At 36.3% G+C, this 24,502-nt stretch overlaps 1 long non-coding RNA gene across 3 annotated transcripts in view; it reads right to left on the bottom strand.

Moving 5' to 3' along the window:
• Positions 1-24,502, bottom strand: part of LOC105488911 (uncharacterized) — a 320,242-nt gene that overhangs the window by 80,804 nt on the left and 214,936 nt on the right. For all 3 annotated transcript variants that reach the window (XR_011619649.1, XR_011619647.1, XR_011619648.1), the window contains one exon: positions 9,426-9,531. This is a non-coding gene — a long non-coding RNA (uncharacterized lncRNA). The remainder of the gene's footprint in view (positions 1-9,425; positions 9,532-24,502) is intronic.

Raw genomic sequence — 24,502 nt, forward strand, 5'->3', positions numbered from 1 at the left:
TGAGTTTACAGAAACCATGTTGAAATATACAGATTTTAATTAATGACTTCTAATGGAGATCACTTTGTAATCATTTTAGCCTCAATTTTCTAATTGGGGGTGATGTCTACTTCACAAGACTGTTATAATAATTAAAGATGAAAGTATAGATAAAACTCCTACTGGCGTGCCTAATACTGATTCAGTGCTTAATCAATAGTAGCTTCCTTTCCCTTGTATATTTTAGGTCCATGTGGATGCAGAGCCCTCCCTGGGCACTACAGTATTCACTGATCTCATTGAAGCCTAATTTACCCCTGTATACAACAAGAAATTGTAGCCCAGTTCCCTGCCTCCCATTGGTCCCTTATATAGTTAATGTACATCTATGTCAATAGCTCAATAATTGGATTTTTAAAGTCTATCTAATCTCTGTATTCCCTCTAGTGTGTAGATCAATGTCTTTTAGTTAGCAGGAGCTCAGTGAATATTTTAGACTAAAATAATTATGAAGTCTGAGAATGTACCTTAGCATCATACCATGCCTAACACTAGTGACTCTTCATTTGGAATTCCTGAAACTGCCATGATTTTTTACTCTATAATGAGCCTCTACTGAAGCCTAGAAAATCTTCTGACCTCAAGCATACACCGTGAAAGAAAATGGAAAGCAAAGCAAAGAAAGTCATTTATCAATACTCTTGTCATCTTTTTCTGAGCCTTAATTAAAATGAATCTCTGTTTTGGGCTAACTTTTAGGCTTATATTTCCTAACCATTTTCTCTTTGATGAAGAAAAATGTGTTTCTGATGTTCAAATATAGCATTTGATTTCTTTTCCCCAGCCTATTTTAGAAAACTTTTCTCATAGTTTAAAACCTTGGCAGAGTAAACAATTATCGCGAGGAATTTAGCACTCTGTATAGAGAAACTTTGCTAATAAATGAGAGCATTGCATTACCAAGTTAGGCAAAAGTAAATGGACAAAAAAGAAAGAAAGCAAAATGAAAATGGAAACTAATTCTCTTTAAATTTTTACAGAGGAAGAATAATTGTTCACATCCCTGTATATAAGAAACCTCCAACTTTGAGATCAAGTTGATTAAGAAGTTTGTATAGAAGCAGAAATATAAATCACATGGAAGATAAATCACAATCTAAGTATCTACTCAGCCAATTGTAAGGCTGAATTTTTAGCAATGAACCATCACTCCCACAAGTGATTGTAGCATTAGTTTAAAGCTACAACTGTAATAGCTATATTGCAACTAAATTTTCTGTATATTTTTGCTCTAAACAGCTATGAGAAAGATTATAACTCCGTCTTGAATTCTAATATGGTTTTATCTTCCTGAGCAGAAGGAAAATATTCTGACCTGATCTTAAATCCTCAAATGCTTCTGAATAAATGTAGGAAAAACAGCAATGACTAAGGGCCTTTTGGCTGCCATTACTGGTACAAAAGTCAAAAGTGATAGTGATAAAAAAACAAACTTATTCCATGTTGTCAACATGGAAATCAGAGTGCTAACAGAACTTGACAAAGGAGGCACTAACTCATATTGCTCATTTCACCTGGGATTCAGAGCTGTGCCAGGTGAGGTTCAATACCATGATTTGTCAACTTTATGAAAACTCCTATAGAAAAGAATTTTGCTTATTGAGAGCTAACAACAGTGAATGATTATCTTCTTCATTAAATCTGATTTTCAATCCAATCTCATCACTCTTTGCTTGTGTTAGGACTTTCTATTCAACAGGGGGATTTAGATGTAATTAGTATATGTAGCCATCTTTAAAGTGTGGTTGGCCTGCAACGTACTACCCAGTGGTCCTCAAACATACTGCCATTATTATTTTTTTTTTTCTGGTTAAAATGAAAATACCTATGGGGAGACAATATGGTTTAAAGGACTTTAAGACATTTATTATTGGGTGTGAATGTGTTTCAGATGTTTTTTGATAAAAGAACGTGGATATTGACAGATGTAAAGATTTACAGGGCTTATCTTTATAATAAAGAAAGTGAACAGTAAGATCAAAAGAGATAGAAAACACTAAAATAATGCTGGGTTGCCACTGAGGAAGTGAGAGGACATAGTTTATGCTATGATTTTTCTAATATTTGCTTCTATTTTCCTAAAATAGATTCTGATTTTTGGTCCAAGATACATCATTGAAACTACCAACAAGAACTTATCTTCTGCCTTTATAAAAACTAGATTGAAAAACAAAAAAACTTTACTCCCAAGGAAGAATAGCATTCTAGCTCAACCTGGGACCAGATACACCTTGTCGGAAGTGGCTTTGTCTTAATCACCTTTGTATTTTCAGGGGACACATAGTAGATGTTCAGTAAATCTTGGTAAAATGAATGAATGAAAGGAGCATCAGTCAGTTGTTATTTGTCAATATGCTTCAATGCTAGGTCTACCTGATCCACGTATCCTAAAAATATCTTGCTTTAGTTGTTTTCCAGTTACCAGAGCAGATACTCATCCAGACTCCCTTCATTGTGGCTGTTACACCTCAGCATGTACAACTCTGTGTATGAGGACATGATCTCCGGTTCTCTTGGACTAATTTTTTAATAGCTACTCAGAGGCATTCTGTTAAAAAAGAATCAACATACAGCCTTGAGAAGGATCATGCTAGCTATATTCTCCCTAAATTCTGAAACTAAGCTAATTTCATTATTGAGAATGGATAGTATTTTATGCTTCTTGCATAATGTTCTGTTTAGGTGCATTACAATCTATATAATCATTGTGATTATATAGTATTTGAACACATACATTTAAAAATATGCTCAGTTATTTGAATAAGAAAAAAGCAGACATCGAATATGAGTTGCAATAGTGTCATTATCAACATACATATTTATGCAGCTGCCACTATATACAGGGCAATATGTTAGCTCTGGGAAACAGACTATATAATAGGATCAATATATCCCCTATATTGACTTATGCAAGCAAAAGAAATGACTGGGAGATCTAAGTGGTACAAATACCTGTAGATAAAACTCTTAAAAACTCAGAGAATAAAGATGTTAGCAAGCTAATTCTGAAGAATAAATAGCTTACAAATATCTAGAATTGTCATTAATGTATTATTCCTTTCATACATATATATGTATACACATATATATAAAATCTTATAGGAATACAAAACCACTTTCCTACTCCTCAGTAGTAAAAATGTAGAACTTTCCCTTGGATAGAAAAGACACATATGTAAAAAAGATTAGTAAAACAAGAAGGCACAGATACCGAGTAAGTAATATAAAATGCAATATAAAATTTCATAACAGGTTGGGTAGTAGGAAATAATATACATAGAAAGAATAGAAAGAAGTCATTCAAAGCGTAAGAATTTGAGCTAAGCCCTGGGAAGATGTTTGCACTCATATACACAGAAAACAGAAAAACAGATTATAATAAGGTTAATGGGCTCAGAGACAAGAATATGTATGATACATTTAATTGAAAGAATAGTTTGACTTGAAGAAATGTTTTGTCTTATGAGAGAGTTATGCAAGTTACTTGCAATATGAATTTTGGGTAAATTTATTTATATGAAATAAAGTTTTGTATACACATACAAATTAATTTAGACAGAGAATAGTTCAAAATTAAGTGTGATCAATAATTCACTGTAAGGTAAGTAAGGAAGAGTAAGTAGCTACAACTCTAGTTGCCAGAGATGAGACAAGCACTAAGGAAGTGCCAGAGATTGGACCCAGGAGTGTCTCCGGCACTTTGTTGGATCAATGTACTCAGCAGCTCTCTTACAAGTGATTATCTCCTATCAACTGAACGGAGTTATATGATGAGGTAATCCTTCAGTTTCATCTATAAGATGGCGGGAAACTTAACTTCATCTCTATCTGGGCCTTTAAGGTTAATTATCATGCAGAAGAAAATCGGCAGTTGGATCACAAGACTTCCTTGTGCTACTTCCTATCTATCACTTGTGGATACCTTTTCCTTATACTTTGGGAATTCTGTAAACCCAAATGTGGATCCTTCAAAACCTGAACCTTGATTGGTGGGGTGTGTTTTTGGGGGATTGAGTTTGCAGAGTGGGGTTAAGCACGCTTGAAATTCCTGGGCGTGCTATTGAATATTATGATGTTTTAATCACACAAACATGCTATTAATATTTTAAATAGTGGCAAATAATATGAAGTTAATAAATTTGAGATTGTCAGAGTAGTGTCAGGTTTAGATTGGGAGGGTCAGTGAAGTGTCTTTAAGGAAAGGACATTTAATTTAAGTTAAATGAAAAGAAAAGTTAGGCAAAGAGTGGAAAAAACAATGCCACCTTGGCAACCAGCCCAGCATGAAAAAGAGCCCTGAGGTGGTAAGCATCTGGTTAGAGGAAGGTACAAGAGGACACTGAAGAAATACATACAGGTCAGATTATACAGACTCTTGTAGAGCAGAATGAAGATGATAAATTTTACCTCAAATAAAATGCCATTGAAGGGTTTCATCAGGTGGCCATTTTTATCAGATTTGTGACTAAAAAGTCTAGCACTATATAGAGAAGAATTTTGAGAAGGGTAAAATTAAAAACGATGAGAGGTGAGGAGCAGTTAGAAGATTATTGCACAAATTCAGGTGGGAGATAATGGTGGCTTGCACCAGAATGATTTACATAAAATATATAAATTAATGAAAGTCCAAAGATTTTTACTGTGTGTTGTAATGACTAGAGGATTTTGACATGGATTTGTTATGTAAACAATGAGAGTGAAAGCAGGAAGAAATGTGTCCTTATTGTTTTCCAGTTTCTTGTATGAGAGACCAGAAAAATGAAGATAACATTCTGATATTAGTCAAAACAGGCACTGTTTATCAGTCTCTTGAAGAGGAATTTCTCTGCTTCAGCTTAATTTTTATATTTATCTCAGAATTCCACAAAAACATATTGAACTGAGTAATATTTAAGATATTCTCTTCTTTTGAAACATGCAGACAATAACCCACACATTGAAACACACATTATAGAATCATTTGAACAATTATAGCATATTAAGAAGACTAATTTCTTAATCTCCTTTCTTTCACCCTACATACAAGTCTGTGTGCCTCTGCCAACTTAAATTACTAGACTCAGGAATATCAGTTATAGTTTTGAAAAGGACAAAGAATGTCTAAATTAGTTTATGGCCTTGGAAAAATTGCTAAATTAAATATCATAGCAATATCAGTAAGTAAAACATACCTGATTAGTAATTCTCATACTGTAAGAAATGGAAATAACCAGATAGATAACAATTAACTAGATTTTATTAGGAAACAAATAATTATTACAACAACACTGATCTGGCAAGATTTTTACTAAGTTTGGCAATTCTTGTAAAGTTAAAACTTCTTCCACCCCAACACCATTCATAGAATGGAGTCCTTATTTTCATCAGGCAGGCCAGAAATACTGAGTTCCTTATCACTCTCACACTAGCTCACTGGTAGAGCAGAGGTTCAGTACTAGAGAAAGTAATGTGAGAAGACAAGAGGCTACCACCCATATTCTCTGCCATGCTTGCAAACAAAGGTGTGACTTTCACCCTAATCTCTGAGGCCGTGGTTCAGAGATTTTGGGCAGTGGGAGAAACACTTCTGCGAAGAGAGAGCTCAAAAACTTTCTCAAAAACATTTGACTACATTTGAAACTGTGGAGAAATTCAAGTCTAAGGGCACTTGCAAAAATATAAAGATTTTGGTAGTAAACAATCTTTTAAAAAGGCTGATAGCTCTATAAGATCAACAAATTAAACTATATGCTAGGAAATTTACCAGAAAAAAAAATAGAAACAAAGAGCCCTACAGGGGTCAGAACAAACCCCAAAGACTGGCCTGTAAAACTACCTCTGCAACAAGGCCTGCATTTAATTGGATCAGACTGTGAAATAATTTATGTCCCCAGGCATTATCAAAAACAATAGAGCAAATCGTTGCCTATTAGTGGGGCCACATAGCTGAGTGTGATACCAAACCAGGCAGATGACAAAGATCAGGAAGAGCAACAGTTGAAGAGAGACTTGCTAAAAACATTGCCATCCAGGGTGATTGTTTGCATGCTTAAAGGTGCACCATCAAAGAAGAACGATGGAAAAAATAGACTTCAAAAAACAGTTTAAACAAGTCATTAAACAGGAAAAAAAATTACCAGGTCCTCAGAGAAATAAGATTTAAAAATTAATTGAAATTAATAAAATTTAGAATAGAAAAACAATAGAGAAAAATAAACCCCCCAAACCTTGTTCTTTAAAAATGATTAACAAAATTGATACATTTTAGATAGACTGTCTTAGTCCACTCCTGCTATTATAACAAAATACCTTAGATTGAGTAATTTATAAATGATATAAATTTATTTCCTTACGGTTTTGGAGTCTAAAAAGTCCAAGATCAAGACACTGGTATATTCAGTGTGTGGTAAGGGTCTGTTCCACAGATGATGTTTTCTAGTGGCATCCTCACATGGTGGAAAAGGTGGAAGGGATGAAAGCTGTCTTCACATGGTGGAAGAGATGGGTTAGCTTTCTCTCTTCAATCTTTTTTATAAATCAATAATATCATTCCATTTGTAAGGGGAGAGTCCTCATGGCCTAATTACCTCCACAAATCCCCTCCTCTTAGCACTATCACCTACTTGTTTAAGTTCAAACATGTAAATTTTGGAGGGTCCTATACATTCAAACCATAGCATTTCTACTCCTGGCCTTCCAAAATTCATGTTCTTCTCATGTGCAAAATACATTCATTTCATATTGAATGTGTTAACTTGTTCCAACCTCAATTCAGAAGTCTACAATTCAGGGTGTCATCTAAATGAAATATGGGTAAGACCCAAAGACATATTTGACCCTGAGGCAAATTCCCCTCCAACTATGAGCCTCTGAAAATAAATAAGTTACATGCTTTCAAAATACAAAGATGGGACTGGCACATAATATACATTTCCATTTCAAAAGGGAGAAATAGGCAAGAAGAAAGCAGTCCCAAGCAAATTCAAAACCAACAGGACAATATTAAAACGTGAAGTTTGGGAATAATCCTTTTTGACTCCATATTTTGCCTTCTAGACATGTTGAGACGGGGGGTCAAGGCTTAGGGTGGCCCCACCCTCACAGCTTCACTGGGTGCAACCCACACCACAGCTCTGAGGTATTGAGATCACATTCCTGCTCTTTTCCTAGGCTGGAATCACACATTGTTGGCTTTACAATCTGGCATCTTAGAGGTGGCTTCATTTCCACAGATAGTGAGGGCTCTCTGTGGTGGCCCCAAGCCCACAGCTTTCTGACTGTTGGCCTAGTGGGGACTGTCTGTGGTGGCACCACTCCCATGACTCCACTAGGCATAACCCTTGTGGGGGCTCTCTGTAGTGACGCCACAGCTCTTGCACTCCGTGTGCCTAGAGTTGGCACTGAAGAGACACCACTATACCTTACCATTTGTGCCTACCTGAGCCAAATTGGGACTCCCTGAAACCACAGCTGGGGCAGCCAAGGAGAACTGCACAGGGATACAGGGGCAGAGACCTGAGGTGGTGCTGGGCAGCAAGCCCCCGTGTTCCAGGAGGGCCCTGGGCACCTCCTTTGAAACCCTTTTACCCTCAAGACCCTGGTACCCTGAGCTTGTTTTGGAAGTGGCAGCCTTGAAGATATCCAAAATGCCTTTGAGGTCATTCTTTCCTTGTTTTGATTAATAGTATCTGGCTTCCTTATATCCATACTAACCTCCTTATCAAATATTCACTTGGCTACACCCTTGGGCTACGCCCTCTCCCAAACACACTTTTTTTTTTTTTACATGGCAGCACTGAAAATTTTTTCCAAATTTTTAAGTTCTGCTTCTCTTTTAAACTCCATCTTTAATTGATTCTCCTCTTCTTGGATTTTATTATAAGCAGTCAAGAGAAGCATGCTACACTCTGAAAATTTTGCTTAGAGATTTCTTCCGCCAGCTATCCTAGTATATTACTTGTAAGTTTTGCCCTCCACAAAGCACTAGGGTACAGACACAATTCAGTCACGTTTTTTGCCACTTTATTACAAGAATGGCTTTTCCTCCAGTTTCCAATATATTTTTTCCTCATTTCCATCTAAGACCTCATCAGAATTGCTTTTACCTTTCACACTTCTACCAACATTCTTATCATGATCACTTAAGTAATCTCTTAGAAGATTAAGGCTTCCCCTACAGCTTGCCTCTTCTTCTGAGCCCTCCCCAGAATCATCCTTAACTTTCCTTCATGACAATCTAGGCTTTTTCTAGTAGTTTGACCATTCCTCAAAAGTTAAACATAGAGTTACCATATAATCTGGCAATTCCACTCCTATGTATTTATCCAAGAGAAATAAAAATATACTTTCATCCCAAATTTTTACATGAATGTTCACAGCAGCTGCTATGGGGAATTATGTCCCTCTCTCCAACTAATGTTACATGTTGAAGTCCTAAGCAACCTCCGATATCATTATATTTTGAGCTAGGGCCTTTAAGGAGGTAATTAAGGTTTACTAAAATCTAAGGGTGGGGTCTTAAAATCTTGCTGTGTGAGGAAGCACGTTCTTCCCAGCATCAAGAACTGTGAAAAATAAATTTACATTGTTTAAGCCAACTAATCTATAGTATTTTGTTATGGAAGCCTAAGCAGAATAATATAGCAGCATTATTCATAGTAGCCAAAATGTGGAAACAACCCAAATGTACATCATTTAATGAAGGATTAATGAAATACGGTATATGCATACAATGGAATTTTTTTGGCCATAAAAATAAATTAAATACAGTCTAGATCATGGATGAACCTTGAAAACATTATGCTGCATGAAAGCCAGTTATAAAAGGCCACAGATTGTACCATTTCATTTCCATGAAATGTTCAGAATAGGCAATCTATAAAGAAAAATTAGTGTTTGTCTAGGGATGGAGGTGGGGAGGTGAATGAGGAGTGAATACTAATGGGCTTTGGGTTTGTTTAAGGGGTACAAAGTATTCGAAATTTAGATTGTAGTGAGAGTTGTACAACTCTGTGACTATACAAAAAAACCATTGAACTGTACACTGAGGAGTGAAATGTATACTATGTATGTTATATATCAATAAAAGCTGTCTAATATATTTTAAGTAGGTCTATGTTATTCTAACAAAGGACATTATTTTGAATATAATCACACCTAAAGAATCTTGATTTATAGTCTACCCCATTAAATAAGTCAATATGTATTTTATCTGTTTAAGAAATGTTAACATTGGAATAGGAATTGTGACATCCTATTCAAATTCATTTATAAATGTATTTTTTCATATTTCATTTCCTTTTTTTTTTTTTTTAAAAAAAGCAGCTTTTAGGTATAATTTATTTAAAGTAATATGTACCCATCTTAAGTGTGTAGTTTGGTAAAGTTTGACTAATATATACACTTACTTCCACTACAGTTGAGACGTTGAACATTTCCATCAACTCAGCTTCCTCATGCCCCTTTGGATTCCAACTCTCATCACCAGTCCCCAAGTAACTGCCAGTCTTCTTTCTGTCACCATAGATTGGAAGAAATATGAATCACCAATAAGCACCTGAAGAGATGCTCAGTCAACATAATTAATCATCATGGAAAGGCAAATTAAAGCCACAATAAGATACCCCATAGACAATCATTATAAAGCAAGTACACACACACACACACACACACACAGACTATCCCAATTGTTGACTGAATGAATATGAAACAACTGGACATATATGCTGTTGCTGGGAATCAAAAATAGTACAACACTTTAGAAAACATTTTGGCAGTTTCTAGTTGAGTTAAACATATAATTACCATGTGAACTGGTAACTGTTTATAAGGATTTTATACAACAGAAGTGAAAACATATGTCTGCAAAAAAAAATTAAGCATGAATTTGTTTTATGTCTCTTTTTATGCTAGTGCCACAGTTTTAATTATTTCAGTTTTGAAATATATTTTAAACAATAGGAAAAGCCTGTTTATCTTATTATTTTTTATTCACCAAAAATTTCCATTATTAATTTAAGAACTACCATATATGTAATATTGAATCCTAATAAAAGCCAAGAAAAACCTTTCCATTTATTTGAATATTTTTTAATGTTCCTAAGTTAGGTTTTTGTAACTTCTATGCATGCTTTTTGATAATTGGTTTGAAAATAGTAGTAAGATCCAGGAATTCTTAGAGGAAATGAGTAAAAATATGAGTTAGGCAGATGAGCAAACAGTGTATTAGTATGAGTAATGGAGTGGGAAAAATGAAGAAGAAAACTGGCTTTTGTAGTGTATTCTACATGTGGATTTTGTTCTGTAGTCATATTATTATACGTGCTTAGAGGTATCTGTACACATTGAAAGTATATTTTGGGGAGATATCTGTTGAGACAATAATGTGGTACAAAAATACTGACTCAGGAGTCAGAAATTCAGTATTATAGTTTGACTCAACAAAGAAGTGTATTGCTCTGGGCAAGCCCTTTGCTTTCTCTGGATCTCACTCATCTCACTCATATAAAATAAGATTGGATTCTATAATTTCTAATTTTTCTACTAGCTGCAATGCCATGTGATCCAGCCAATGGTTAATTCTAAATGATTGCCCTCTCTCAATTTCTGTTTTTTTTTTTTTGCTAAATATTCAATTTATATGTCTCTGTTTTATGTTATTTTTATTTATATTTAATTAAAAATAAAGTGTTTTTTATGGTGTACAGTGTGATGTTGGAAAATATATACGCTGTAAAATTATTGAATCAAGCTATCTAATGTATCTGTCACCTCACATACTTATTTTTTTGTGATAAGAACATTTGAAATCTACTCTTTTAGCAATTTTCAGGTATATAAAACATTATTATTTACTATAATCACCATGCTGTACCATAGGTCTCTGGGACTTATTTTTCCTAACTGAAACTTGTATCTTTTGACTAATATATTCCCATGCTCTCAACACCCTTCTACCCCTGCCTCCCAGCCCCCAGTAACCACCATTCTACTCTGCTTCTATGAGTTTTAGATTCCACTTGAAAATAACATCATGTAGCATTTGTTTTTCTGTGCCTGGCTTGTTACACTCAGCATAATGTCCTTCAGGTTTATTCTTGTTATTACAAATGACATAATTTTCTTTTTTATATATATAAGGCTGATAGTACTACATTTTGTGTTAACATATTTCTCTATCACATTTCTTTATGTATTCATTCATTGGTGGATGCTTAGGTTGATTCCATATCTTGACTATTGTGAGTAAAGCCACAATAAACACGAGAGTGCAAATACCTCTTTGACATATTGATTTCCTTTCCTTTGGATGCATACCCAGAGGTGAAATGACCATATAAAATGGTAGTTCTATTTTTAATTTTTTGAGGAACAGTTGTAGTGCTTCCATAATGTATTGAAATGCTAGTACTTTTTGTACATTGTTTTTGTATCCTGAAACTTCACTTGATTATCAACTTCAGTTGATTATTAGTTCCAAGAGCCTTTTGGTGACGTCTTCAGGATTTTCTAGGTATAAAATCATATTGTTCATGAAGAGAGATAGTTTGACTTCTTTTCCTATTTGGGTGCCTTTTATTTCTTTCTTTTGCCTGATTGCTCCGGCCAGGACTTCTAGTAATATTTGAATAGGAGTGGTAAGAATGGACATCCTTGTCTTTTTCTAGTTCTTAAGGAAAAATCCTTCCAATTTTTGCCTATTCAGTATGACATTGGTCATGAGTTTGACATAGATGGCTTTTATTATTTTGAAATGTGTTCTTTTGGTGCCTAGTTTCTTGAGGATTTTTATCACAAAGGGATATTGGATTTTTTTTTTTTTTTTAAGGGATTCTCACTCTGTCGCCTAGGCTGGAGTGCAGTGGTGTGATCTTAGCTCACTGCAACCTCCGCCTCCCAAGTTCAAGCGATTCTTCTGCCTCAGCCTCCTGAGTAGCTGGTACTACAGGCACGCACCACCATGCCTCGCCAATTTTTGTAGTTTTAGTAGAGACAGGGTTTCACCATATTGGCCAGGCTGGTCTTGAACTCCTGACCTCATGATCTGCCTGCCTTGGCCTCCCAGAGTGCTGGGATTACAGGTATGAGCCGCTGCACCTGGCTGGGATGTTGGATTTTATTGAAAGCCTTTCCTATGCCTATTGAGATGATCATACACTTTTTGTTTTTAATTTTATGTGGAGAATCACATTTATTTATTTGTGTAGGTTAACCAAGTTTTCATTCCAAGAATGAAGCCTACTTGATCATGGTGAATTACCTTTTTGATTTGTTGCTGAATTCATATTGCTAGTTTTTTTTCCCAATAATTTTTGGGAAACCAGTGGTGTTTGGTTACATGGATAATATCTTTGGTAGTGACTTCTGAGATTTTGGTGCACCCATCACCTGAGAAGGGTACACTGTACCCAATGTGTAGTCTTTTATCCCTCACCTCACTCTTACCCTTTCCCCCAAGTCCCCAAAATCCCTTGGATCATTCTTATGCCTTTGCATCCTCATAGCTTAGCTCCCACTAATAAATGAGAACATAAGATGTTTGGTTTGGTTTTTAACTCCTGAGTTACTTCACTCAGGATTGTGTGTATGTGTGTATGTATATGTGTATACACATAAATGTGTCTATATATATAAATGTTTTCTATATATATAAATATATAACATTTTCTTAACCCACTTGTTGATTAATGGGCATTTGTGCTGGTTCCATATTTTTGCAATTGTGAATTGTGCCCTATAAACATGCATGTGCAAGTGTCTTTTTCGTATAATGACTTCTTTTCCTCTGCGTACATACCCAATGGTGAGATTGCTAGATCAAATGGTAGATCTGCTTTTAGTTCTTCAAGGAATCTCCACATTGTTTACCATGGTTGTATTATTTAAATTCCCACCAGCAATGTAAAAGTGTTAAGTGTTCCCTTTTCACCACACTCACACCAATATCTATTATTTTTTGATTTTTTAATTATGACCATTCTTGCAGGAGTAAGGTGGTATCGCACTGTGGTTTTGATTTGCATTTCTCTGATATTTAGTGTTGTTGAGCATTTGTTCATGTTTGTTGGCCATTTGATGTCTTCTTTTGAGAATTGTCTCTTCATGTGGTTAGCCCACTTTTTGATGGGATTTCTTTTTTTTTTTTTTTTTGGTTTTGTTTTGTTTTGTTTTCTTGCTGATTTGTTTGAGTTCCTTGTAGATTCTGGATATTAGTCCTTTATTGGATGCATAGTTTGCAAAAATTTTCTCCCACTATATGGTTAGTCTGTTTACTCTGCTGATTATTTCTTTTTCTGGGCAGAAGCTTTTTAGTTTAATTAGGTCCCATTTATTTATTTTTGTTTTTGTTGCATTTGCATTTGAATTGTTAGTCATGAAGTCTTTGCCTAAGCCAATGTCCAGAAGAGTTTTTCCAATGTTATCTTCTAGAATTTTTTTTTTTTTTTGAGACGAAGTCTCGAGTTGTCCCGCAGGCTGGAGTGCAATGGCATGATCTTCGCTCACTGCAACCTCTAACTCCCGGGTTCAAGCAATTCTCCTGCCTCAGCCTCCTGAGTAGCTGGGATTACTGGCACCTGCCACCATGCCCGGCTGATTTTTGTATTTTTAAGAGACAGGGTTTCACCATGTTGGCCAGGCTGGTCTCAAACTCCTGACCTCAGGTGATCCTCCCACCTCGGCCTTCCAAAGTGCTGGGATTACAGGCATAAGCCACCACGCCCAGCCTATCTTCTAGAATTTTTATGGTTTTGGCATTTAGATTTAGGTCTTTGATTCATTTTGACTAGATTTTTGTATAAGGTGAGAGATGAGGATTCAGTTTTATTCTTCTACATGTGGCTTGCCAGTTATCCCAACACCATTTGTTGAATGGTGTCCTTTCCTCACTTTTATGTTTTTGTTTACTTTGTCAAAGATCAGTTGGCTGTAAGTATTTGGGCTTATTTCTGGGTTCTCTATTTTGTTCCATTGGTTTATGTGCCTATTTTTATACCAGTACAATGTTGTTTTGGTGTCTATAACCTTGTAGAGTAGTTTGAAGTCAGGTAATGTGATGCCTCCAAATTTGTTCTTTTGCTTAGTCATGCTTTCGTTATGTGGGCTCTTTTATGGTTCCATGCAAATTTTAGGATTGTTTTTTCTAGTTCTGTGAAGAAAGATGATGGTATTTTGATGAGAATTGCATTGAATTTGTAGATTGCATTTGTCAGTATGGTCATTTTCACAATATTGATTCTACCCATCCATTAGCACGGGATGTGTTTCCACTTGTTTGTGCTGTCTATGATTTCTTCTGGCAGTGTTTTGTAGTTTTCCTTGTAGAGGTCTTTCATTTTTTGGTTAAGTGTATTCCTAAGTATTTTATTTTATTTTATTTTACTTTGTGCAGCTATTGTAGAAGGTATTGAGTTCTTGATTTGATTCTCAGCTTGGTCACTGTTGGTGTATAGCAGTGTTACTGACTTGTATACATTAATTTTGTATTCTGAAACATTACCGAATTCATTTATCCGATCTAGAAGCTTTTGTGATGAGTCTTTAGAGTTTTCTAGATATATGATCATATCATTGGGGAACAGAGACAGTTTGACTTCGTCTTTACTGGTTTGGATACCCTTCATTTCTTTCTCTTATCTGATTGCTTTGGCTAGGACTTACAGTACTGTGCTGAATAGGGGTGGTGAAAGAGGGCATCCTTCTCTTGTTACAGTTCTTAGGGGGAATGCTTTCAACTTTTTCCCATTCAGTATAATGTTGGCTGTAGGTTTGACATAGATGGCTTTTATTACCTTATGATAATGTCTCTTTTATGCTGATTTTGCTGAGGGTTTTAATCATAAAGCAATGCTAGATTTTGTCAAATGCTTCTTCTGCATCTATTGATATGATCATATGATTTTTGTTTATAATTTTGTTTATGTGATGTATCACATTTATTGACTTGCTTATGTTAAACCATCCCTGCATCCCTGCATGCACTTGATCATGATGGATTATCTTTTCGAAATACTGTTAGATTTGGTTAGCTAGTATTTTGTTGAAGATTTTTGCATGTATGTTCATGAGGAATATCAGTCTGTAGTTTTTTGTTGTTGTTATGTCTTTTCCTGGTTTTGGTAATGGGGTGATAGGCTTCATAGAATGATTTTGGGAGGATTCCCTCTTTCTCTGTCTTTTGGACTCTTTTCAGTAGGATTTGTACCAATTCTTCTTTAAATGTCTGATAGAAGTCAGATGTGAATCTATCTGGTACTGGACATAGATTTTGTTGGTAATTTTTTTATTACCCTTTCAATCTTGCTGCTTGTTATTGATCTGTTCGGGGTTTCTATTTCTCTCTGGTTTAATCTATGATGGTTGTATATTTCCAGTAATTTATCTATCTCCTCAGCTTTTTTAGTTGTGCATAAAGTTGTTCATAGTAGCCTTAAATGATCTTTCATATTTCTGTGGTATCAGTTGTAATATCTCCCATTTCATTTTTAATTGAGTTTATTTGGATCTTCTTTCTTCATTTCTTAATCTCACTAATGATCTATCAATTTCATTTATTTTTTCAAAGAACTAGCCTTTTGTTTTGTTTATCTTTTGTAATTTTTTGTTTCAATTTTGTTTAGTTCTGCTCTGATCTTTGTTATTTCTTTCTTCTGCTGGGTTTGGGTTTGGTTTGTTCTTGTTTCTCTAGTTCCTTGAGGTGTGACCTTAGATTGTTTATCTGTGCTCTTTCAGACTTTTTGATTGAGGCATGTAATGCTGTGAACTTTCCTCTTAGCACCACTTTGGCTGTATCCCAGAGCTTTTGATAACTTGTGTCACTATTATTGTTCAGTTAAGAGAATTTTTAAATTTCTATCTTGATTTCATTGTGGACCCAAAGATCATTCAGAAGTAGGAGATTGTTTAATTTCCATATATTTGTATGGTTTTGAGAATTTCTTTTGGAGTTGATTTCCAATTTTATTCCACTGTGGACTGAGAGAGCACTTGCTATAATTTTGATTTTCTTAAATTTGTTATCAGTTGTTTTTTGGACTATTATATGGTCTAGCTTGGGGAATGCTACATGTGCTGATGAGTGGAATGTAGATTCTGCAATTGTTGAGTAGAATGTTCTGTAAATATCTGTTAAATGCACTTGTTCTAGGGTGTAGATTAAGCCCATTGTTTCTTTGTTGACTTTCTGTCTTGATGACGTGTCTAGTGCTGTCGGTGGAGTATTGAAATTCCCCACTAGGATTGTGCTGCTGTGCTGCTGTGCTGCTGTCTTTCTCATTTCTTAGGTCTAGTAGTAATTATTTTATAAATTTGGGAGCTTCAGTGTTAGATGCATATATATTTAAGATTATTGTATCTTTCTGCTGGACTAGTTCTTTCCTCATTATATAATGTCTCTCTTTGTCTTTTTAAAACTGTTGTTGCTTTAAAGTCTGTTTTTTTTTTTCTCTCACTTTTGGTGTCCATTTGCATGAAATATCTTTTCCACCCCTTTAGCTTAAGTTTATATGACTCCTTATGTGTTAGGTGAGTCACTTGAAGATGGAAGACAATTGGTTGGTAAATTCCTTTCCAGTCTGCCATTCTGTATCTTTTATGTGGAGCATTTAGGCCATTTACATTCAACGTTAGTATTGAGATGTGAGTTACTATTCTATTCATCATGCTAGTTGTTGTCTGAATACCTTGTTGTTGTTGTTTTTCATTGTGTTATTGTTTTATGAGACCTCTGAGATTTATGCTTTAAGGAGATTCTATTTTGGTTTACTTCAAGATTTTGTTTCAAGATTGAGAATTCCTTTTAGCAGTTCTTATAGTGCCATCTTGGGATTGGAAAATTCTCACAGCATTTGTTTGTCTGAAAAAGACTTTCTCTTTCCTTCATTTATGAAGCTTAGCTTTGGTGAACACAAAATTCTTGACTGATAATTATTTTGTTTAGGGAGGCTAAAGACAGGACCCCAATCTCTTCTACCTTGTAGAGTTTCTTCTGAGAAATCTGCTGTTAATCTGATAGGTTTTTGGTTATAGGTTACTTGATGCTTTTGCCTCACAGCTCTTAAGATTCATTCCTTCATCTTAACTTTAAATGACCTGATGACTATGTGCCTAGGTGATGATATTTTTGCAATGAATTTCCTGGGTGTTCTTTGAGCTTCTTGTATTTAGATGTCCAGATCTCTAGCATGGCCAGGGAAGTTTTCCTCAATTATTCCCTAAATAAGTTTTTCAACCTTTTAGATTTCTCTTCTTCCTCAGGAAGACCAATTATTCCTAGGTTTGGTCGTTTAACATAATCCCAAACTTCTTGGAGGCTTTGTTCATTTTTTAAAATTCTTTTTTCTTTGTCTTTGTCAAATTTGGTTAATATGAAAGCCTTTTCTTTGAGCTCCGAAGTTCTTTCTTCTACTTGTTCGATTCTATTGTTGAAACTTTTCAGTGTATTTTGTATTTCTCTAAGTGTGTCTGCAATTTCCAGAAGTTTCTATTGTTTTTTATTTATGATATCTATTTCTCTGGAGATATTTTTGTCCATATTCTCTATTATTATTATTATTATTTTAAGTTGGTTTGCAACTTCCTCTGGTGCCTCCTTGAGTAACTTAATAGTCGACCTTCTGAATTCTTTTTTTTTTTTTTTTTCTCAATTCAGAGATTTCTTCTTGGTTTGGATTCATAGCTGGTGAGATAGTGTGATCTTTCAGGCTGTTATAGAAACTTGTTTTGTCATATTACCAGAATTGCTTTTCTGGTTCCTTCTCATTTGGGTAGACTATGTCAGAGGAAAGATCTGGGACTCAAAGGCTGGTATTTAGGGTTTTTTTGTCCCATGGAGTGATCCCTTGATGTGGTGTTCTCTCTCTTTCCCTAGGGATGGGGCTTCTTGAGATCCGGACTGCAGAGATTGTTATTGCTTTTCTGGGTCTACACACCTAGCTGAGCTACTAGGCTCTGGGCTGGTGCTAGGGAGTGTCTCCAGAGTCCTATGATTTGATCAGTCTTCAGGTCTCTCAGCCACGGATACCAGCACCTGCTCCAGTGGAATTAGCAGTGGAGTGAATTGGACTCTGTGAGAGTCTTTGGTAGTAGTTTTGTTCAGTGCACTGGTTTTCTTGCATGCTGGTTATGCTACCAGTGAAGCTGTCATGTGGACAGACTCAGGATCACTGGTTAAAAAGGATGTTACAGGTGGTGGAATGAGCTGTTGTTTTCTCTTTTCTTAGAGCAGAGTTGTTCTGTTATGAGTTGCTGAAATGGCTTGAGTTGATTGGCCTCCAACCAAGAGGTGGTACTTTCAAACGGGCATCGGCTGTGGTAGTATAGGGGGGATACAAGCTTGCCCTAAGGTCACCTGGGTAGGTATTTGGGTTTCTTAGGTTTTGGGAGTGGCCATAGAGCTCCCACAGATTATAGTCTTTTGTCTTTGACTACCTGTACGGGTAGAGAAAGACTATCAGGTGAGGGCAGTGTTAGGCATGTCTGGGTTCAGACTCTTCTTGGGTGGGGCCTGCTGCAGCCACTGTGGGGATAGGGGGGTGGTTCTCAGGACAATGGAATTGTGTTCCAAAGAGGATTATGGCTGCCTTCCCAGGTCACCAGGGAAGTGGGGGAAAGCCAGCTGTGACGGGCCTCACCCAGCTCCTACACAGCCACACCCAGCTCCTACACAGCCAGCAAGGTCAGTCTCACTCTTGCTGTGCTCCCACAACAGCCAATAGAGCTGAATTTATATCCAGGCCTCCAGTGCAAAGAGCTGAGATCTTGCCCCAGAATACAAGCCTCCCCTACTCAGAAAGTAAGCAGGGCTTTTGTTCCTCTTCCCTCACTGCCTGCTGTGGCTTCTGTTCTCATATCTGCACTTCCTGTTCGCACCCACTCCCGCCCTACAGATTCTGCCCAGAAAAATTTGTGCTCAGTTGAAATTATTACACAACTCAGCTGGAAGTCTCCTCCCTGTGGCCCTTCCCCAATTCCACTGGCTGCCCTCCCCAAGGACCTCTGTGAGACAAAGTCATAAATGGCTTACCTGGGCTCCCTTGGGGACTGGGAGTGCCTACAGGGCTCTTCCTGCTGCTGCTTTTACTTTTATATTTTGCTCAGCTCTCTAAATTTGTTTCAGCTCTAGATAAGGTTAAATACTTCTCCCATGATCTGGATTTTCAGTTTTCCCAGTGAGGATGTCTGTTTGGAGGAGGCATTTCCCCCTCTCACACCTTGGGCACTCACAGTTTTCTCATGGAGTTTGCAGCAGCAAGCTGCTGCTTTCAAAGGGTCTGTGAATTTTTTTTGGTTTTCCTACCATGTTTCTGAGGTGGTTCTTGGAGCAAAAGTTCACAATGTGGTCTCCACATGCTGTTCTGTCCATCTGAGTGGAAGTTTCAAGTTAGTTCTGCCTCCTATTTTTCATTTTTTTCTCTCAAGGTTTGCTAGTATTTTGTTGAGGATTTTTGCACCTATGTTCCTCAGAGGTATTGGCCTGTAGTTTTCTTTTTAATTTTGTCTTTGCCAGGTTTCAGTTATCAAAGGGGTATGGCTTTATAGGCTGAGTTAGGAAGGAATCTGTCCTCTTCAATGTTTTGGAATACTTTCAGCAGAATTGGCATTGGCTCCTCTTTTGTGTGTCTGGTTTAATTTGTCTGTCAATGCATCTAGTCTGGGGCTTTTATTGGTTGGGAGATTTTTTAAATTATGAATTCAATTTTGGAATTTGTTTTTGTTCTGTTCAGAGTTTTAAGTTATTTTTGATTCAATCTTCAGAGGTTGTATGTTTCTAGGAATTTACTAATTTCCTCTAGATTTTCCAATTTGTGTGCATAAAGGTGCTCATAATAGTCTCTGAGCATCTTTTATATAAGTTTCTGTGAGATGGGTTGTAATGTCACCTTTGTTGTTCCTGATGGTACTTATTTTCATCTTTTCTCTTTTTTTTCTTTGTTAACCTTTTTATCATTTCAAAGAACCAGTTTTTGGTTTCATTGATCCTAACAATTTTTGTGTCTCAATTTCATTTAGTTCTGCTCTGACTATAGTTATTTCTTTTCCTCTGATAGCTTTGGGGTTAGTTTCTTCTTTGTTTTCTAGTTCCTCTAGGTGTGATGTTACATTGTTAATTTGAGATCTTTCTAGCTTTTTGAGGCAGGTGTATATCACTATAAACTTTCTTTTTAATACTATTTTTGCTGCATTCTAAAGATTTTGGTATGTTGTGTCTCTTCATTTGTTGTAAATATTTTTTAAATTTCTGCCTTAATATAATCATTTACCCAAGTGTCTTCAGGAGCAAGATGTTTAGTTTCCATGTAATTGTGTGATTTTGAGAGATCCTCTTGGTATTGAATTTTATTTTTATTTCATTAGAATCTGAGAGTAAGATGGGTATGATTTCAATTTTTTTGAGTTTAATGGGACTTGCTTTATGATTGAGCATGTGGTTGATCTTAGAGCGTGTTTCCTGTGCAGGTGAGAAGAATGTATATGCTGTGGGTGATGAGTGGGGTATTCTGTCTGTTCTATTGGACCCAACAGACATCTTGTACTTGGGTCCGAGACAGCCTTGATGATCTGTCCAGTGCTGTCAGTGAAGTGTTGAAGTCCTCCACTATTATTGTGTGGATTTCTAATTCTTTTTGTAGCTCTAAAAGTACTTGTTTTATGAATCTTGGTGCTCCAGTGTTGGGTTCATATATTTTTAGGATAGTTAAGTCTTCTTATTGAATTAAACCCATTATAATACCCTTTTTTGTCTTTGTTTACTCTTGTGGGCTGAAAGTCTATTTTATCTTATATAAGAATAATGACCTGTGGTCTTTTTTGTTTTCCATTTGTGTGAGAGATCTTTCTTCATGCCTTATGGGGTTGGAGCACATGGATGTTGTTACATGTGAGATAGGTCTCTTGAAAACAGCAAACAGATGAGCCTCGTTTTTTGTGTTTGTTTCTGTTTTAATTCAACTATGCCTTTTAAGTGGGGACATTTAGACTATTTATATTCAAGGTTAATATTGATATGTAAAGTTTTGATCCTATTTTGAAGTTAGCCAGTTGTTTTGAAGTTTCTATTGTGTGCTTGCTTTTTAGGGTTTATGGGCTATGTACTTAAGTGTGTTTTTGTGGTAGCATGAATTGTTCTTTTATTCCCATGTTTTGAACTTTCTTAAGGATTTCTTGTAAGGCTGATTTAATGGTAACAAATTCCCTTATTGCTTGTTTGTCTGGAAGCTATTTGATTTCTTCTTTGCTTATGAAGCTTAGTTTGGCAAGACATTAAATTCTTGGTTGGAATTTCTTTTCTTAAACAATGATAAATATAGGCCCCCGATTTCTCCTGACTTGTTAGGTTTCCGTTGAGAAGTCCATTTTTAGCCTGACGGGATTCCCTTTGTATATGATATAAACTTTTTCTCTAGCTGCCTTTAAAGATTTATTTCTATATTTGACCTTGGACAGTCTGGTAACTCTATTCCCTGGTGTTGTTTATTTTGTATAGTTTTTCACAGGTGTGGTCTAGATTTCTCATATCTGGATGTTTATCTCTCTGTCAAGATTAGGGAAATTTTTTTGAATTATTCTCTCAAATATATGTTCCAGATTGTTCACTTTTTCTCCTTTCTTAGGAATGCCAATAATTTGTAGGTTTGGTCACTTTATCTAATTTCATATTTTTCAAAGACTGTTTATTTTCTTAAATTCTTTTTTTTCTTTATTTTTGTATGACAAGGTTAATTTGAAAGACTGGTCTTCATGATCTGAAATTCTTTCTTCAGCTTGGTTGAGTCTATTGAAAAACATTTCAATTGTATTTTCAAATTCCTAAAGGAGTTTCTTAATTCCAAAAGCTCTGATTGGTTTCTTTGTAAGATGTTATCTCTTTCTTTATATCCTAGATTGCTTTAGAAGTTTCTTTGTGTTAATTTTAAATCTTATCTTTGATCTTGTTGACCTTTCTTGCAATCCATGCTTTGAATTCTTTGTTTGACATTTCTGAGCCTTCATTTTGGTTAGGGACCAATCCTGAAGAATTAGTGTGAACCACTGGTATTACCACTACACTTAGATTTTTCACAGGCCAGAATTCTTGTGCCGTTTTTTTCTCATCTGGAGATGCTGGCCCTTCTAATTTTTGTATTATTTTTGTATGGGTGGGATTTCTTTTTCTCTTCTTTCTTCTCATATAATATTATTGCTTTTTTCCTTTACCTTTCCCCCACTCCTTATGGGGTATGACTAGAGAATGCTGGGTAGGGAGTTTTGGCTTTGCTTCTGTAGCCTCAAGACCTTCTATAGACAGGCTTATATTGGCAGTTTGACCTACAAGTCAGTGGATGGCGCTATGGGCAATAACTGCATGAGGCCAGCTTGGCTGTATACTTGATTTTTATTTACTGGGAGAAGCTCTCTGTTGCCTCAAAAAATGTACTGATTTGTGGAGAAAAGTGAGCTCCCTGCTTAGACCTGGGGTGTCTGGGGGGCAATATGTGCCAAGTTGAACCAGATGAGCCCACCTACATGTCCCCTGTTGGCAGGTACAAGCACCAGTGCCAAGGGAGAATCCAGTGGGTGGCCACCAGCTGCCCAGAGGTGTGCCCAGGCATAGAGTTTGGAAACCTTCTTGGCCCCAGTTCTTTGTTTGGGGATGGGGGACAGCCTAAAATCCTGATCCAGGAGAGTGGGTGTTCCAGATTCCTAGAGATCTGCTTATGCATATGATGTAGAGGGCCCTGCTGCACCACAATGTTTACACAGGGAGTGTGGGGCAGTTTGGGTTGCTAATACATGTGAATGGGTACTCCAGATGCCTGGAGATATACCTGGGCATGTAGCAGAGAGGGACCCTGCACAGAAGGGGTTAGGTGGCTCAGCCTAGTTCTGGGCAAGTAGTTGCTCTGAATGCCTGAAAATCTGCCTAGGTATGGAGTAGAGGGGGTCCCCTGCACCAGGATTTATGCACAGGAAGGCTGGGGTGACTTACACTACTGTTCCAGGTGAGCAGATACTTTGAATGTCTGGAGATCTTCCTGGGCATGGAATTGAGTGTGAGCTCCACCACACCATAATCTATGCAGAGTAAGTGTGGGACAGTTCAGGGTGCTGGAACAATGTGAATTTCTACTAAATTCACCAAACACAAGTTCAGTTCATACTAATATTTTCCAAAATATATTTCCATTATTTTAAGTTCTTTACATCATAGAAATGAATTCTCCAAAACATATGATCATGTTTCTTGGCCTGAAAAGGCTTCTCTCAGTCACTCAAAATATTGGCTTCCATTTTAATAGATGGAAATATTGCATGTAAATATGGTGGTCAATGTGGGAAGCACAAAGTATAGATTGATGGATTTGCCATTTGCACCAAGTCACTTTTAAAGTGTTGTGGAGTTTTTCCTTTTCCATTAACAATGGTACTATTTTGGGTCAAGAACTTTTATCACTTATCTATACGTGTGTATTACCTTCTGACTGGATCTCAAGCTGCTGTCACATTCTTCTCTAAATCGTTTGATCAAATCAATGTTCCTTCAAGCCCATGCCATTTGTTATTACTCCTTAGTGAACTACAATAGCTATCAGATAAAGTCAAACATTTTATCTTATGTATTCAAGCTCATTGCTTGTGTAGCTTTATCATAGCGATTCACCTGTATCTTAGGGTACCCTCTATTTCTCATACTGTGTCCTTATGTATAATGTTCCTTCTTCAGTAAAGTGTATCCTACATTTTATTTAAAATGTGTTTAATTTTTTATTAAAGACTTTCTATACTTGCTCCAGGGCATAACTGATTTTTCCTTCTGGCTACATTTTCTCTATCTTTTCTCACTTTATATGTATGTGTATGTGCATATACATGATGTTTCTCTTGCCTTCTATTTTTCTCTCTTTCTGTTCATACACACACACACACACAAAATATTGATTCATAAGATTTACGAATGTATCTCTTTACAGATATAACTTTTAATTTTTTTACAAGAATGATTTTTGGATGATATTCATTAATTCAACAAATATTTACTGATAGTAAACTACACACTGAGAATATAATAGTGAAGACTGGGCACGGTGACTCATGCCTGTAATCCCAGCTATTTGGGAGGCCAAGGCAGGTGGATCACCTGAGGTCAGGAGTTTGAGATCAGCCTGGCCAACATGGTGAAACACTGTCTGTACTAAAAAACAAAAAATACAAAAATTAGCCAGGCCTGTTGGTGGGTACCTGTAATTCCAGCTACTCAGGAGGCTGAGGCAGGAGAATTGCTTGAACCCAGGAGGTGGAGGTTGCAGTGAGCCGAGATCACACCATTACACTACAGCCTGGGCAACAAGAGTGAAACTCTGTCTCAAAATAATAATAATAATAATAATAATAATAATAATAATAATAAAGGAAGCAGGTGTGATCTCTAAAAGCATATAGACTAGTAGAATTTGAAAGCAATTCTCTATCTTATAGAATGACCTCTTTATGACTCCTGTTATGAGCTTGT

The sequence above is a fragment of the Macaca nemestrina genome, chromosome 2 (genome assembly GCF_043159975.1).
Source record: "Macaca nemestrina isolate mMacNem1 chromosome 2, mMacNem.hap1, whole genome shotgun sequence".
NCBI classification, from domain to species: domain Eukaryota; kingdom Metazoa; phylum Chordata; class Mammalia; order Primates; family Cercopithecidae; genus Macaca; species Macaca nemestrina.